Source organism: Callionymus lyra, chromosome 17 (genome assembly GCF_982586985.1).
Source record: "Callionymus lyra chromosome 17, fCalLyr1.hap1.1, whole genome shotgun sequence".
Taxonomy (NCBI): domain Eukaryota; kingdom Metazoa; phylum Chordata; class Actinopteri; order Syngnathiformes; family Callionymidae; genus Callionymus; species Callionymus lyra.
This window is the reverse complement of record NC_141834.1, coordinates 3,646,352-3,665,027: the sequence shown is the minus strand read 5'-3', so window position 1 is coordinate 3,665,027 and position 18,676 is coordinate 3,646,352. Positions and strand designations below refer to the sequence as shown.

Below are 18,676 nucleotides of genomic sequence, written 5' to 3'. Positions count from 1 at the left end.
AAGTATATATTTTAAAGATCAAGACATGCCAATGATCCATGTGTCGTTCTGAAGCATCTTATTTGACAAAGTTCAAGTGGGACGTAAAGGTGAGTTTGAACAACAAAGGATCTTCACAAATATGTAAACCTGGCAAAGTGACTGACTGACTCTTATGGGCACAAGGGTCCTTCCTGATACCCCCGGCAGATTATCCGAACCACTTCTTTGCATGCATGGAGGTGGAAGGATCTCCGGCTGCAGACAGAACATCAGTTTGCAGAAACTCCTTTATTGTCCCAGTCCATCGGAAGGAGGTTCTGGGGGGAGACCCAGGACACACCTGAGAACGCCTTGGACTATGTAGCTGGAGTGAGGAAAGTGTTGGGCTTCCTGCAGAAGCTGCTGCCCCTGCGACCCAGCCCTGGACTCAAATGGAGCTGTCGTACCTCAGAGATAGTCAGGGAGGTCCAAACGGTAAACAAATAGATCAACCTACCGAGGGAGCTGCTGAGTGTCTTCTACCCTTGCTCCAGTGGTCAGCTAGTCACTGACAGACCAGCCCACCCCATGCCCAGTGTAGGAAGCTATCAAGCCAGTTTCCTGTACCTTGCTGAAAAAAGCTTTTCAGAATGTTTTGTACCATAATCATGTAGCCTTATTTAGCCTACCGTTAAATATATAATAACAGAAGTGTAGTGATTTAAAGGCATGTGATAATTTTAATTCAGGTTTTTAAACAAGTCATTGATACAAAATAATGTGTCCCACCAATTAGCCAGACTAAAATAACTATACCCTGGGTAAACTAGAATGGAGCACATTTCAATGTTATTTTGAATTAGAAAACTAACTATGCAATATGGTATAAACAGAATACAATTATAAATATTGCATATAATGTGGTGTCCCGATGATCTTCTCCACAGAGACTTCCAGTGACTGTCATCCATGATGGACAGTAGTTTGTCCAGTGATGTCCTCTCTGCAACTGTCACCAGTGAGTCCAGGTCATGCCAACCACAGAGCCAGCCCTCCTGATCAACACTCCTCTTGGACACATTCCCACCCCAACAGGACACTGGCCATCATCGTGTACGTGAATAAACGCTGGTGTTTAAACGCATGTTTTACTGTGAATAAAAGTCTTGTGTTGTCAGGATTTAGAACTGTTGCTTGCGGCCATACTATATACCACACAAGTTCAGTCACATGCGAATCCCTGTTAGTCACTGTAGTTTCTTAATGACTGACCTAAAAATATCTCCATTGTGCTCGTCTGTAATGTACTTCTTGTATTTGAGACGACGTTAGAAATTGTTTGGGGAAAAAATAACAAAAAAACAGAGCCGACACTTTTACATTTGAATATTATTTATTCATACTTATTGCTTTTTTTGGGGGGGGGGGGGTATCTTTCCTATGCTAAATACAAACAAAGACGAAATCTTCCTCTTCTTCCTTGGAGGCGTTTCACTCGCTTCAGTCTCCATCTTTGGGGGAAGAAGAAGAAAACGTCAGCAGCAACAGAATGAAGTCAGACGACACTAAAGGAATGCACCAGGATTCAAGCTCATTAAATCAGTTGTATCCCTCAGTGATATCAGGCAGAAGCCATCATAACTCGCAGCACTACAGTCTAGAACCAGCGCCCCAAAATTCAGTCTCACCTCCGCCTCCTTCATGACATCCACGTTCTTCCGCGGAACATCCCCGCTTTCATAGAACGTCAAGCATTCCTCGACTTGGTCCCCGAACACACTGGTTGGCCTCTCTGCACATAACAAACAGTCAGCACCAGCAGAAAGACTTGTCACAGCCATGTTTGAATCAGGATGAAAGATTGTCAACATTAACCTTTAGGATCAATGCTGTTGACAAAAAATGTGAGCATCATTGCAGATCCACACAAGGCAAACATTTTAACTCCATGTTCTGACCTGAGAAGCAGTCGATGCGTGAGGCGATGGTGCACTTGTTGGCCAGGTATCGGGAGATGCGGCCCTCGTTTTTGGCTGCACGTCCAATAAACGCAGAGTGGAAGATGAGGCCGTACTTTGGAGTGTTGCCCTTAGTTTTAAGTGCTCTGCGGGAATAAGATTGTTTAAAAAATACAAACCCAGGCGTCGTGAAGAGCAAGCAAGACCAAGAGATTCCAAAAGGTAACCTAGAACATCCGACTACCTCTGTGCTGCAAGTGGTTGTATAATTAACTTTTTGTCCTGTTAGGGTGCACATAGGTGAGAGGGATCACTCCAGACTAGTCAGGTCCAGTCACCCTGCTCTGCTACTGCCCAGCCCTGCAATCGCCGCAACCACTCCATTCCCCAGCAGGGAGGAGCTGCCCAAGTACCTGAACAGGGCCTTTCTGCTCGCAGGATATGGACGGTAGAGGCCGGGTACTTGGCCAAGTTGGTCAAACTGCCAGCATGGGAGATGAGACGAGCACCAACCTGAGGGAAGATGAACATTAATGCAACACCAATCAAAATAAGAAGCAAAGCTATGAAGACGTGCTCTATGGACCATCAGCACCAGCGGAAGTTCTCAACACAGAGGTTCAGGGGATTGACAGATTTTGGTTCAAAACATCATTGGTCCAAAAATCTATCAACAATAGTTACAGACACTCACCACTTCTCCGATCAGAGCCGCCAAGTTTGGAGCCACCTGGCTCATCTTGGATCGCAGATACTCCTGGAGCTCCAGTCGGTACTCTGACAGAGACACAACCCGTTTGGAGAACATCTCGATGTGGAGGAGGTCGATGGGAGAGATGTCCTTGCCTGCAGGACAAACGCAGACAAGCTAAAGCAGCAGTTCTTACATTCCCGACCAACTGAATGAAAAGAAAACTTGTTTCCCCCGACAGGATCCGCAGAGATGGTTTGTCCTTTTACTACAGGTTTATTAGAGAGAGCTTCTCTTCCCCCCTGTGTAAGTCACCGAGGATACTGCACAGTCAAAGGGGTTCATAAACTGGAGTACCCACAAAATAAAAGCTCACCCATAGAGGAGCGAGAGGCGTCAAGAATGGCCTGAGCTTTGGACGCATCCATCACCACCTCTTCCAGACCCTCCAGGCTCTCCTCCGACATCTGCTTCCTGTTGCCGATGAGCTGAGCCAGACGGCAGTACAAGGAGTTTTCTGAAACGACCTTGATCAGCTCTGGGAAGTGGTAACCGTACCACTCACTGGAGAACAAAGCAAAAATATTTAGTACAAGTTGTATCGGGAGGATAGAAATGACACCATGACCTTCACATAAAAACTCACCAAACTCTCATTGAGAAAGTGTTGATGTCCTTGTCCAGCTGGTCCAACAAGTTGATGGAGAAACCCAAGCACAGAGGTAATTTGCAGAGACTTGGTTTAATTCAGTGGGGAAGGCAGATGCGTAGTCATACAGTCCAGGAATCTGCAAGAGAAGGCAAAGCAGGGGTAAGGCAAACTCGGCGTCAAGGGGCAGAAACAGGTCGATAATCACAACAGGCAGGAATAGAGTCTTGGTCGGGACAAGGCAAGGAGACAGGGTAGGAAGAAGGAATACTTAGCGGCAGGATACAGGTACTAGACAATGATGACGACAAGACAAGGACGTGACAGAGAGTGGGGGCTTAAGAAGACAGGGGAGCAATCAGCAGCAGCTGGGGGCGGGACTAACGAGACACGGCTGGGAACAATTACTACTCCGACAGGGGGGAAGTAAGACTAGCACAGACACAGAAGGGAGTGGATTTCACAATAAAACCGGAAACACAAGGAGGAACATGTAGACACATGACAACGACGAATCACACTTAAATGGCGGTTCACATTTTCAGTATAAAACCCTCAGTTTCAGGATTATGACATCGCATCATATCGCCACTTTTATTAACCAAGTATTCAAGCTTCTTTCTTTTCTATTTGTCAAGTGAGCGCTTAATAAAAACGACTGACACACCTCTGGCGAGCTCAGCCACGACGCCACTGGTTTGGATGGAAAGCCAAATTCTTCCTGCAGTGCAGATCCAAACTTTGCGTCGGAATCTCCCAAAACACATTTCTTTCGGGACAAGGAAGGTTCGTTTCCAGGAACAACTTTAGGTCAGCATGAACAATGCCTGAACAAAACTAAACACATTTGAAGATCCCCAGAGCGAGAACATTACAAAATTCTAGGTTTCGTTAAATTTAAAACCATATGATCTTTTTTAATCACATATTGTACATGTATCAAAGAACAAGTGATTTACTCAAGTAAAGCAAGTCGACTAAAATGTACCCTCAGTTGTTCAGGGTTGATAAAAGCAGTCATCAAGGTCATTTCAGTGGATTGACAGATATTGAAACAGCATCACAACTGAGGAATGCATCAAAAAACAACAAAAAAAACAACTGTTGTAAAAAATAAATACCTTCAGAAATGGGATTGATGTTCTCCAGGGCCGTCTGTGCTGACTTGAAGGGAAAGAAGGCCGCAAGGCTGACCATGCTGTTGAACTTGGTAATATTCAGCACACTAGCCTCCACCTGACACAAACACACGTTTAGAAAACGTCTCTAAATGGACCCCAGGAATGAGGCCAAAGGAAGCAAACCCACCTGCAGCAGAAGCATGCTGATCTCCTCCACTTTCTTTTCCACTTTCCCGCAGTCCGTGAACAGCCAAGCTTACGGTAAAGACGCTGAACGCTAGCAGATAGCTTGAGACAACTTGAAAATTGTTTTTGTCACGCAATAAATTAACAGTAATAATTTTTATGTTGTATTTATTTAACCTGATGCAAACCGTCTTCTATTTTCTTTGGACTAAATGATTATATCATTTATTTATATTTAATATGTTTCCATTTATTTATTTTAACCAACAATACGAATTAACTCATTTAAATTGTGTTAATAGCACTATAGTCGAAAAGTATCTTAAACTTTTATGGGGTAAACTCAAAAGTTATATCATTATAATCTGTCAATAACTACACGTTTACTTTAAATATCATATAATGAAATTCTTACAAGTTAATGAAAAATTCCACTGGATTATGATTCAGTACCCTGACTACTATCCTGGTAAATTTGGAGACATTTTACTGTAGAGATTTGAAATAAATGATCATTAAATACAGTCATTATATGTTAATTACGGCATTTTCAAAATTAAATAAAAAAGAATCCTTAAAAGCTTAGTGGAAAATTCCACTGGATTATGATTCATGAAGACCTTGACTACTATCATGGTGAATTTGGAGAGATTTTACTGTAGAAATATTGAATAAATGATCGTTAAATATAGTCATTATATGTTAATGACGACATTTTACAAAATTAAATTTTAAAAAATCCTTAAAATCTTAGTAAAACATTACACTGGATTATGATTCATGAGTACCTTGATTACTACCCTGGTGAATTTGGAGAGATGTTACTGTAGAAATTTGAAATAAATTATAATTAAATACAATTCGAATGAAACTAACCTGTACCATTTCTTGGAGTAAGCTTTTTCATTTTATTTTTACCAAAACTATAAATATATATTTGCATACACGAACATGTTCTATGCCTGTGTGAACCCAGGTCAGCCCTGAAGCTATAAGAAACATCCAACTGTCATGAGTCTACTTGTTCCTCCTTGTGTTTCCGGTTTTATTGTGAAATCTGCTCCCTTCTGTGTCTGTGCTAGTCTTACTTCCCCCCTGTCTAAGTACTAATTGTTCCCAGCTGTGTCTTGTTAGTCCCGCCCCCAGCTGCTGCTGATTGTTCCCCTTTCTTCTTAAGCCCCCACTCTCTGTTATGTCCTTGTCTTGTCGTCATCATTGTCTAGCACCCCCTTACCCTTGATATTGCCTTCTTGTTTCCGTACTCTGGATTGTTGGACTACGCCTTTGCCTTGCCCCACGGAATAAAGTCAAGTTTTCTACAATTTAACTCTGCCCCTGGGTTTCTCCGTTCTGCACCCTGACACCAACATCATGAATCTGGGCTCACAAGTTCTGGCTTTAACTGGGTGAGGTCTGAGCTGAAGTGGTTTCTTGAGTGTGTTCTGAAGACACAATAAACACACAATAAAGCCCACTCTTGATCAAGAGAATCTGACTAACTATATATATATTTTAACTGTGTATTGTATGTGATTGTTAAAGTGCTTTGTGACCCTGGTCTAGCAAGGTGCTTTATAAGTAATCTTTACTTGCGTACTTACTTACTAAGTTTTCATTTCTGTGTTCTATATTCTAGGACAAAGACACTGATCCAGACTCGAGTGAAGAGGAAGAAACTTTTTTCAGGTCGAAATTGCTACAGCCACCGTGTTTTTTTTTTGTAAACAAAGATGAGTGACCGGGACTGCTTACGACACAATGCGGGAGAGGATTCAAAGGACTGCAGTGGACCAATATAATTGCAAGGGGATTAAAGACAATCCATCCTTACTGCAGCATTGGTTTTAAACGGCACTCTGTTAACGCAAGGCACTCCAAAAGAGGGTTACTTTTTAAATGTGCAGGGTATTGTAGATTTGAGGACTGCCCTGTTACATTCATCCTCAGGATTAACAATGACAACACCCTCAAGGCAGTTGTGTTTTCAGGTGGTGAGGTTTGCCACAGCACAGATCAATTAAAAAGACGTCCCATTAGAGCTCACTTCAGGAAAAAATATGGAGAAGAAATGAATTCCAAGCTCCCTCGGAAAATCTATTTGGAGTCTTTGCAAAAAATCCCTGAGGATTTGATGAAATCTGGATGCAGGGATTGCGTCCAGACAAAAGAGGTCCTTAGGAATATAGCATGGACAGAAACAAAGGAAAGACGACAGATGTAAATTAACTTTTAAGTCTAGACAAAATATTTTTAGATGAAGCTGGATCAGACGGAGATGTACTGCAAAAAGTAGTAATGCACCTGAAAGGCATTATGCTGTGGTCGCACAACACTTTCTGTCTTTTATAAACTTACTGTAGTAAGCAGTACTGACATTGTTTATTTGGATGCAACTGGGAGCATTGTTCAAAAGGACTGCAAAAAGAGTCCACCGTATTATGTGTACGAACTTGTCGTACGAAACCCGATGAAAGGTGCATCTCCCCTACATGTGGCAACTTACGTGACCTGTGACCACACTACAGCATCTGTGACGTACTTCTTGCAGGCGTTCCAGACAGACCTTAGGAAGCAATATGGAATTAAGGCAGTGAAAAGGCCTGTCATGATCATTTGTGACGGCTCTCTTGTCCTGCTTAATTCCATTGCGCTAACTTTTTGCAGAATGTCACTTGTAGAACTCCACAAGTACTACAAGGTTGTCACAGGTCAACTTCAAACTGAGAAGTTTGAAGTGCTCATTTTGCACAGATGCCTAAGCCATATTAAGAAGAGCTCAAAGGATATTTCCAAAAAACAGTAGGTGTCTTTTAATTATCATTAATTTTATATTTAAAATACAAACTTAAATGATTTTCTTCTCTCATTTGCAGCGTTCCTAACCATTACAAGCTGGGCATGCATGTGTTTGGCTTGCTTGCATGTTCAAGTACCCTTAAGGAAATGGACGCAGTGCTTCTTAGTGCCACAGTATTGTTTTCTAGTCCCTGCATTTGAAACAATGTTGAAAAGCACTATGAAGACCTGCAGTTGCATATGGTGGAAATTGGGAAAATTGAAGTCGAACAACAGAAAATAATTTCTGAGGATTACAAGGTAAAATTTCATGTTCTGTTGTTGACATTATACAAGATCACAGTATGGTAATTATTTAGAAAACATGTTATTGTCAGGTGACAGTTACAGATATATGAAGGTACCGAGTCAAACCATGAATGTGTGGGGAAGATTAACTAAGTGCTGGCATAAATGAGGTGTCAACATAAGTAAGGTTTTATGATAAGAAAAAAGCGATCCCAGATCCAATATTTTATGTTCTATGCAGGATGTTGATAGAGAATGTCAGCAAAAAACAAACTTTGTTATTATAGATTTTGGGCAAGGTCATGACAGAGTCCCTCGTAAGTAAGTAATTAATATTTGTAGAGCGCTTTTAGTGTAGAAATGTAGTACAATTAAAGAAAGCAAGGGGCGTAAGAGACAGGGTTGTGCAGGATATATGGTTTGTATAGGATATACATTTATAGCAAAATTGAGAAAGTGGTGATGCATGTGCATGTTTTTTATTCTCCAGAATGATATCACAGATACAGAACTTGAAAAACATTTCAAAGTGGTGATAGATCTGGCACCAATTGATCTGGATGGTGAAGCAAACCAATACCATGCAAAAAAGTTAGTCAGTCCAATAAACAGCTAAGGCTATTGTGTGTCTGTATATGTAAATGAATATATATGATTGTATTTCCTTTAAGTAGCAAAAATCATTAAATAACTTTCATAACTTCACAAATGACAATCGGACCCAAGGAATTATGGAGAAGAGTCAATGGGACCTAAAAAGAATTTGGTTCCAGAGAAGAATACTCATGCGTCTGGATGACTGTTTTAGTTTACAAAACAATGATTGACGGCCAACTGAGGGAGTATGAAGACAATGAAAGATCTAGAAAGAGGGTAAGACACTTACTTGAACTTTATTCATGAATATTTAACGATTACTTATACTTGCATACTGGATATCTTACAGTCTTTCAGAGTCGAAACGGAGAAGTGGAAAGAAAGGCGCCAGAGATGTAGAGGACTTTACATTTCACCGATTTAAAAAAACATTCCCTTCAAAGCTGGGAGAAAAAGGGTATCTTTTGTTTAAGTGATTAAATAATGTTTTGTTTCTAGCAATGAATTATATAAATTGTAACGTCCGAAATATAACAACTATAAAAAGTTATTACAATGTAAAATGTTCTAAAAAAAAAGTTCATTTTATTTATCAGGGACATTCTACAAATACAGCCCCCATGGCAGAAAACAAAACATCTGCATTTGAGGTTATTACACACACACACCTCTTGTAACAAATATTATGCATAGAAGCAATTTTATTTAAATGTACCATTAAAATGTATTTAAAAGTCTGTCTGTTAACTGTTGACATTGGGGTTCAAGGGACATTATGCAATGAGATGTTTTTTTCAGGAACCTTCACCAAAGATGGTCACCACAGCAGAAAACAGAACATCTGCATTTGAGGTTATTACACACACATGTGGTTCAAGGGACCAGACTCAACGATTCAAAGGCTATGTCTATTCAAAATGAAATACACATAAAAATAGCAACTCATTTCGACATAAAACATTTTTTTACCTATTAATGTCATGAGTCTACATGTTCCTCCTTGTGTTTCCGGTTTTATTGTGAAATCCGCTCCCTTCTGTGCTAGTCTTACTTCGCCCCCTGTCGGAGTAGTAATTGTTCCAAGCCGCGTCTCGTTAATCCCGCCCCCAGCTGCTGCCGATTGCTCCCCTGTGTTCTTAAGCCCCCACTCTCTGTCACGTCTTTTGTCTTGTCATCACCGTTTTCCAATACCTGTATCCTGCCGTTGAGTATTCTTGCTTCCTACCCTGTCTCCTTGCCTTTGTCCCGACCAAGACTCCATTCCTGCCTGTTGTGATTATCGACCCGTATCTGCCTCTTGGCCCCCCGAGTTTGCCTTACCCCTGCTTTGCCGTCTGTTGCCGATTCCTGGACTGTATGACTACGCCCTGCCTTCCCCACTGAATTAAACCAAGTCTCTGCAAATTACCTCTGCGCCTGGGTTTCTCCGTTCCACACCATGATAATTAAGGTCAGCCTCAGAAGGTCATTCTCCTATTGTAATCTTATCTCAATTATTCATATAAAAATTTTGCTTTTTGCATCTCACAAAAATTTAAATGTCAAATATCTTTTTACAGAAAAAAACAAAATGACAAAACAAAGGACTGGAGGGGCAAAACTGATGGCCTTACAGAAAACATCCCAGTTAAAAGGCTTTCCAGACCAGTTAAAATCGGTGATTTGGCCCAACTCCTCCATATAGACTACTGGCTGAGCAGCGATGCCATTGACAATGCCAGCTATCTTTTGGCCAAAGACCATATTGAAATTGATGGCTTCCAGTCAGTTTTGCCATTTGCTGCGCTGGCACATGGGGGGGGGGGATAGTGGCAACGCCTCAGAAGACGTTCATCCAGATGTTGAATTTAAGGGAGAACCACTGGGTCACAGTTAGCAATTTGTTTTGCAGTGAAAATACTATAGCAGTTTATGACAGCAAACGAGCCTCACTTGATGAAAGAGCAAAACAGGCACTGTCGTGGATGCTAAGACCCCAGCAACGACAGTTTAAGATTGTTTCTCCTGCTGTCCAACAGCAAAGCAATGCAAGCAACTGTGGGCTCTTTGCAATAGCATTTGCATTTGCTCTGTGCCAGGGAAGGGAACCAGAGCTCATTACATTCAATGAATCTCAACTCAGGGCACAGCTGTACAGCTTTTTTTGTAAAGAAAAAATATTTTTCACCATGGCCACAAAAAACAAGGGACACAGAGACATTGATGAGAGCACTGTCCAGGTTTATTGTATTTGCAGAACAAGCCATAACCAGGAGGTTATGGTACAATGTTCCAATTGTTATGACTGCTACCATCCTTCCTGTGCCAACATACCCAAGACCGCAATGGGCAGTGAAGAAGTTTGGGTTTGTTCACGGTGTTGAAGACTGTTGTCAGTAAAGGAGTTGCACACCCATTTTTTTTTTTCAAACTCAAGTTTTATTAGAATTTTCCACATTAAGGCAAACACACATACATCACAGAAAATAAAAAACCAACAACACAAAAACACAAAACAAAAATAAAAAAATAAAAATGGGGGTTGTTCATGTTTCTTACATGCATCTTTCAATATATAAAGTACCAACTGATACAGTCCAAGTATTTCACAGGTGTCGTTGTTGTGTAAACAGAGTCCACTTTTTCCATTTTTCTATAAATTTGTCTTGTGTCCTTATCCTGTGGGTTAAAAGTTCCATTTCAAAAACTCATTTGACAATGTGAGTCCATTCTTCCGCTGTTGGTGGTTTTGTATTGTGCCATTTTTTGGTAATGGCCTTTTTAGCGGCTGCCACTAGTATTTTAAATAAATATTTGTCTTCCTTGTTTACAATGTTTGAATTTAAGCCCAAGTACAAAATTGAACATGCAGGTGGAATATTATAGCCCAAGATGTTTTCAACTGCTTCATGCACATCCTTACAATATTTCGTGATTTTAGAGCAATACCAGAAAACATGAGCATGGTCGACATTGACTTGGTTACAATCTCTCCAACACGACTGGTCCGATGACAGTTGTCTGCTTTTCATTTTTGGTGTAATGAAATATCTTATTACATTTTTCCAGCAGTGTTCCCTCCAGATATGAGAAGATGTCGTAGAATGCTGCGTCTGCCAAATATGTGACCATTCTTCTTGACTTATACTGATATGGAACTCTTTTTTCCCCACTTTTCCCAATTTCCATAATTTGTTGTCTTTCCATTAGTTTCCATCAATTGCTTGTATAATGTTGAGACAATTTTACACTTCTTGCCGTTATAGGTTCTAATCAAAGTTTGGATTATACCATTTCTGTTTTCATTCATGTTTGGTTTAATTTGTTTCTCATAGAAGTCCCGTAATTGTAAGAATCTAAAGTGGTCTCTGTTATTTAGAGAGTATATTTGTTTCAGTTCTTGGAAGCTCATCATTTTGCCATGTTTTGTGGCTGTGCATATTGCAGTTAAACCGGTCTGGATCCACTGCCTGAACTGTAAATCCAGATTATTTGGAGTGAAATATTTATTGTATGCTATCCAACTGAATATTTTAATTTCATTTTCCAATTTGTGTTTTCTGACCACCTTGAACAACATTTCAAGTGTGAATTTACTTATTGTATCTTATTGGTTACTATATTCCTTCATGGTTTTTCTGTCTCCAATGAGACTTCGAATTTCCCGATCTCTACATTTTTCTTCTAGATTTTTCCATTTTGCCTCAAAGTGTTGGTCACACCAACTTATAATTGGTCCTATCTGGGCCGCAAGATAGTATCCTCTCATGTTTGGTAAAGCCATCCCACCTCCCTCTTTACGTTGGATCCGCTGCAGTTCGCCTACAGGCCAAAGATGGGGGTGGACGACGCCGTCATCTACCTGCAGCACCGGGCACTGACTCATCTGGAAGCCGCCGGTAGCACTGTGAGAGTCATGTTTTTTGACTTCTCAAGTGCTTTCAACACCATCCAGCCGGCGCTGCTAAGGAAGAAGATGGAGGACGCAGGAGTTGGGACACAGCTGGCAGCATGGACGATGGACTACCTCACCAACAGGCCGCAGTATGTGAGGCTGCAGGACTGCAGGTCTGAGGTGACCATCTGCAGCACCGGGGTGCCTCAAGGGACAGTGCTGTCACCTTTCCTTTTTTCCCTCTACACGGCGGACTTTACCTATGACTCCAGCTGTCACCTCCAGAAGTTTTCTGACGACTCGGCCATTGTGGGCTGCGTGTCTGGGGGGGGCGAGCTGGAGTACAGGTCAGTCATCAAGGACTTTGTTGACTGGTGTGAGAGCAACTACCTTTGCTTAAACACCGGTAAGACAAGGGAGATGGTGATTGACTTCAGGAAAAAGTCCCCACCACATCAACCGGTGAGCATCCAGGGCTCGGACATTGAGCTGGTGGACAGCTTCAAATACCTGGGTGTTCACCTCAACAATAAACTGAACTGGTCCACACACATCAACGCCGTGTACAAGAAGGGCCGAAGTCGCCTCCACCTCCTGGGGAGACTGAGGTCCTTCGGAGTGTGCAGACCACTTTTAAGGACCTTTTATGACTCCGTGGTAGCCTCTGCTATCCACTACGCTGTGGTCTGCTGGGGAGCAGGCAGCACGGACCGGGACAGGAAGAGACTGAACAGGCTGGTCACGAGGGCCGGCTCTGTCCTGGGCCGCTCGCTGGACTCGGTGGAGGAGGTGGGAGAGAGGAGGACACTCTCCAGACTCTCCTCCATCAGGGACAACGCTCTCCACCCACTGCACCTGACCGTGGAGGAGCTGGCCAGCTCCTTCAGTGGCAGGCTCAGGCACCCCCAGTGTAGGACGGAGCGTTATAGAAGGTCCTTCATCCCAACTGGTGTCAGGATATTTAACTCTCTACTTTAAATATCCTGATGCTAATCCGTAGCGTGTTTTTCTTCTTGTGTGCTTTTTATTTTATTTTTTTTCCGTTTTTATTTCTATTTTATTTTATTTTTATTCTATTTTATTTTGTTAATAGTGTCAATTTCTAATTTTGTAAATAATTTGTATATTTTTAAGATCGTTTTTATTTTATTTTGTATTATCTCTTGTACTATTTCTTTCTCCTTGCACTTTATTTTCTTCCAACTGCGCTGTTGTAAAAGTGTGTTTCCCCTCTGGGGATGAATAAAGCCTTTCTATTTCTATTTCTCTTTACTAATCTGTAAGGTTTCAAATTTTACTCTCGGGTTTTGTCCATTCGATATAAATCTAGAGAACAATTTGTCCCACACTGAATAGAATCTCTGGTACCTCAACTGGTAATGCTTGAAACAGGTAAAGTAATCTAGGTAGGATGTTCATCTTGATTGTATCTATTCTTGAACTCAAATCCAGTGTAAGGGGACCCCACTTTTCTAGGTCAGTTTTAATTTCTTTATGTAGTTTGCTATAATTTTCTTCAGACAGTTTCTTGTATTCCTTGTTCAAGGTGACCCCTAGGTATGTTATTTTTTTGGCAAACCAATTTGTGTTTAATATTATTTTGAGATTCTCAGATGAAGTAAAATTCATTGCCATAATTTGCGTTTTTGCTCAATTTAATTTGTAGCCAGAACAGGAGCCAAATGCTTCCATGTGTTGTATTACTTTTGGAATACTAGTTTCTGGTTCTTGTAAATAACATGTCATCTGCAAAAAGTCCAATAATTTGTTTTTCGTGATTAATTTCTATACCTTTAAGATCCTTGTTTTGTCGGATTGCTTGGGCCAATGGTTCGATACAAATAGCAAAAAGAGTTGGTGAGAGGCAACAACCTTGTCTTGTAGATCTTTCTAAGGTAATGGGGTCTGATAGACTACCATTTATTCTTATTCTTGCGGTCGGCTTTTGATAGAGCAATCTAATGCATCGTATTGCTTTACTATTTAGTCCAGATTTCTCTAGTACAAGATACAGGAATGACCAATTAACGCAATCAAACGCTTTTTCTGCATCAAAGCTTATGAGGACAGCTGAGGTGTTTTTATGTTCCACATGATCTATTACATGCATAGTCCTCCTAATATTGTCATGTGTTTGACGTCCCTTGATAAATCCGTTCTGATCCTCATCAATTATCTCTGTCATGAATGTGCTGTATCTTTTTGCTATGATGGAAGTGTAAAGTTTATAATCTACGTTTAATAATGAGATCGGCCAGTAGTCTTCACACTTCTCACTGGTTTTCTTTTTTGGGATAACTGAGATGATAGCTTCGCTCCAAGACGGAGAATCACACCATGTTCAAGAGTGTAGTTAAATGATGTGTGTAGCATCGGGGTCAGCTGTTCATTGAATGTTTTATACCATTCAGACGGTAAACCGTCACTACCTGGTTATTTATTTGATTTTAACCTTCCAATTGCTCGCTCCATTTCCACTTTTGTTATCGGTGTTGTTAGGAGGTCATTTTGCTTTGTGCCGATTCATGGTAGATCTAGTGAGTTAAGAAAAGTTTTGATTTGACTTATGTCGGCAGAAGGTGGTTGTTTATACAAATTCTCATAATAATTTCTAAATTTAGTTTCTATTTCCTCTGGATCAAAAGTGGCTTCATTTGTTAAAGCATCTCCAATTTTATGAACGGAGCAGTCGATCTGCTGTTTTTTAAGTCTTCTTGCCGAAAGTCTCGTTCCTCTTGACCCCATCTCGTAATATGACTGTTTTAAATACCTAGTTCTTTTTTCTACTTCTGAACTTAATTGTCTTTTTATGTTATCCCTGGTTTCTTGTATCTTTGGAAGTAGAGTGGGGTCCTGGCTGTTTTTGTGTTGTCGTTCTAACCTTAGTAGTTTTTCTTTCTCGTCCTTATATGCTGCTTCTCTTGTTTTTTTCAGTAAAGAGCACTTTGCTATAACATTTCCCCGCATAACTGCTTTAAGAGCATCCCACACTATTGCAGGGTTAACCTCACCATTTTCGTTTTCTTTTTGATATGTGAAAATATCATTTTTGACTTCTTCAACATTTTTTTTGTTGTTCAGAATACCAATATTCAACCTCCACATTGTTTTTTTAACTCGTGATTTTAGTTTAATTTTTTATATTACTGGCCTGTGGTCAGATATATCCGCTTCTCCTATTACACACTGTTCTACTTTGTAAAAATCTTCTTGATTTAGAAAGAAATAGTCAATCCATGCATAGCTTCCGTTAGGTGCAGAGTAGTGTGTGTAATCCCTGTTTTTTGGATGCAACCTTCTCCATATATCGATCATACCGTAGTCTCCTAACATGTTTTTGATTGTTTTTGTAACATGGTTCATATTTCTTCTATTGTTGGATGTATCTAATGTACTGTTTAATACCACATTGAAGTCTCCTCCACAAATAAGTGTCCCATTCATTTCTGTTACAATATTGTCAAATAGCTCCTTAAAAAATACCTTTTCACTGTTTGGAGGTGCATAAACACAAGCCAAAGTTACATTTTCATTCTGAAGTTTTCCTTTTACAATGACATTTTGATGACAATTTCCCTCTTTATCGCTCTTTTCTTTGATCAAGTCAAACTTCACAGATTTATGAATTAGTATTGCCACTCCTCTTCTACATCCATGTTTAAATGAACTATGGTAAACATTCTGATATCCGAACTTTTTTAACTTCTCGTGTTTTTGACAGATGAGTTTCTTGTAGGAAAATCAGATGAGTTTTTTCTTTTTTCAATTTTGTCATTACCCTTTGTCTTTTTATAGGGTTGTTTAAACCATTTACATTCAACGACATTATTTTTATGGATTCTGTCATGTGTATACAATAACCTTATATGCAATCACCCCAGAAAGTATAAAAAACACACAGAACAATGAAAAAAAACCTTAAACAAACATATAACACACTGACTTCAAAAGGATGGGGTGTAAAAGCCCATTCCTTGAGTTGTCCAACATTAGGTGTTTAGTCAAGCTCCTTCCCCGTCTACTTTTGTAAACCTTGATCTACATTTGGTGAAGTCTTATTTAACATGTGATCGTTAATAACCCAGTGAAGTGTTTCAAACGATATTATTAGAATGTGCCGAACATGAACTTAAGGAATAATATTTTTAACAAGAACTATGATTTACACGAGTTCCACTTATCTCTTAAACCGTGGCGAACTTATTGCTGAGATGCGTGTCTGAACTCGCTCAGCCTCTATCGTGCGCGGCGCATTGTTTCTCTGGCGTCGACTGGTTTCCATGGTGACGGGGCTGTCAATCGCTGCTCCGCTGTGATCAGGGGGCGGGGGGGTCTTCGTCACCTTCACCTGGATCCCGCGTCCGTTCAAAGCCTCGGCCGCCTCCTCCGCGCTGTCGTAGATGTGTAGTCCCGAGTCCCAGAAGATCTTGATTTTGGTGAAGGGCGTCTGGTACCTGATCCCCCTCTCGCGCAGCGCCACTTTGATCGCTCCGTATGCTTTCCGTTTCTCAACTACATGGCCTGCATAGTCGTGATCGAAATAGAGTCTCTTGCCAGCCAGCTCGATTATTTTCTTCTGCCAGGCTTTCTTCAGGATCAACTCTTTCACTTGGAACTGGAGGAAGTTTACAATAATCGATCTGGGCGGTGCGTCCGCAGCAGGTTTAGGGGTGAGCGCTCTATGAGCCCGCTGGATCTGAAGAATCACTCCGTCAGGAAGATCGAGATTATTTTTGAATAAATCTTGGACAAACTCTATCACCGTCTTCCCTTCTGTGCCCTCTGGTACTCCGTAAATACGAAGGTTATTTCTTCGCGAGTGGCTCTCCAGATCAGCCACTTTCTCCTGCATCTTCACGTTGTCCTTCACCACCACCATCACCATTTTTCTCTTTCATGTCGCAGAGATCTGACTCCAGATCAGTTATCCGCTGTTCCGCCTCCGTTATGCTCGCCCTTTGTGCTTGTAGCTCATTCATTACATCTTCCTTGAACTTGTTGAAGTCATCCTTCATAGTTTGTCTGAACTGACGGAGCTCGTGGCTCAAGTCCGCTTTAAACCCTCTCAGCTCGGTTTTGAGTAGGTTCAGCAGGGGCCCCTCGTTAGCATCCTCTCCGGCGTTAGCTTCTCCAGCGGCGTCGTCTGGCACAGGGTCTTTAGCTGGGTTTCCCGACAAATCCTTGTCAGTCTTTTGACTTCTTGTCGTTTTACCTCCTCTCATATTCGTGTCGTAGTAATTTGGTTGAGTTTTATAGAGTTAGGAGATAGTTATATCGACGGGTGTGGAAGAGCTCTTCTCTAAGCGTGCATTTCTCGTTCGCGCCACCGGAAGTCTGCACACCAATTTTTGCTTCAATGATTAATGAATTTTAACTGACGTGATGTTAATAATTTTAGGGCACTTAATGCAATGACAACTCCTTTTTTCAAATAGGTTGTGAAACTCATAAGTTATACAATATAAAGAGCAATCAAACTAACCAATGAAGCATTTATATCAGTAGAATCTCTCCAAATTCACCATGATGGTAGTCAAGGTCATCATAAATCATAATCCAGTCGAATTTTTCACTAAGCTTTTAAGGATTTTTTTTAATTTAAAATGCACAGGGGCACCCCGACTTGCCTTATTTGCACAGAGAAAGTTGCGGCGCACAAGGAATACAATTTGAAACGTCATTATACAATTAGACATGCTGAGGAGTATGCAAAATACCAGGGAGATGAGAGTGAACCGGGTTGCAAATTTTAAAACCAGTCCACTGAGGCAACAAGATTTCTTCAAGAAAGCAACCAAAAAGAGCGATGCAGCAGTCAAAGCTAGCTACATGGTGAGTGAGAAGGTTGCTAGGGCGGGAAAGCCACTCAAAGAAGGTGAATTCGTTAAAAAGTGCATGTTACAGGCTGCAAGTATAGTTTGTCCGGAAAAGAAAGATCAGTTTAGCAACATCAGCCTTTCTGCCAATACCGTGGCAGAGCGCATTTCTGACTTGTCAACTAACATTTATGATCAACTGTGCGAGAAAGCCAAATATTTCAGTTCATACTCGGTCGCTCTTGATGAGACCACAGACATCACAGACACTGCCCAGCTCGCAATACATGTCCGTGGTATTGATGACAATTTTGAAGTGATAGAGGAGTTGCTCACAGTAGCTCCAATGCATGGCCAGACCACCGCTCAGGAGATATTTCACCAGCTGTGTGATGCCATTGAGAATGCCGGTTTGCCATGGAAGAGGTTAGTTGGAACAACAACCGATAGAGGGCCATCAATGACTGGGAGGAAAACTTGCTTTTTTAGAGGAAATGGAGTCTGAATATGGGGATGTGTTCTACTTCAGATATACGTTGGCTCAGCAGGGGAAACTCGTTGAGATTTTTGGAGTTGAGAGCAGAGGTGAAAGCCTTCATGGAGAAGGTTGGGGTGGCTGTTCCTGTGCCAAGTGATCCCAAATGGCTTATGGACTTTTCTTGTTGACATCACACATGAGCTTAATGTACTGAACAAGAAATTACAAGGCCAGGGGCAACTCGTCATTGCTGCCTATGAC

At 41.1% G+C, this 18,676-nt stretch overlaps 1 pseudogene; it reads right to left on the bottom strand.

Annotated features, from left to right (window-relative positions):
• Nucleotides 1-1,364: 1,364 nt before the first annotated feature.
• LOC148062117 (nucleolar protein 56-like) lies at nucleotides 1,365-17,343 on the bottom strand (annotated as a pseudogene).
• Nucleotides 17,344-18,676: the final 1,333 nt, after the last annotated feature.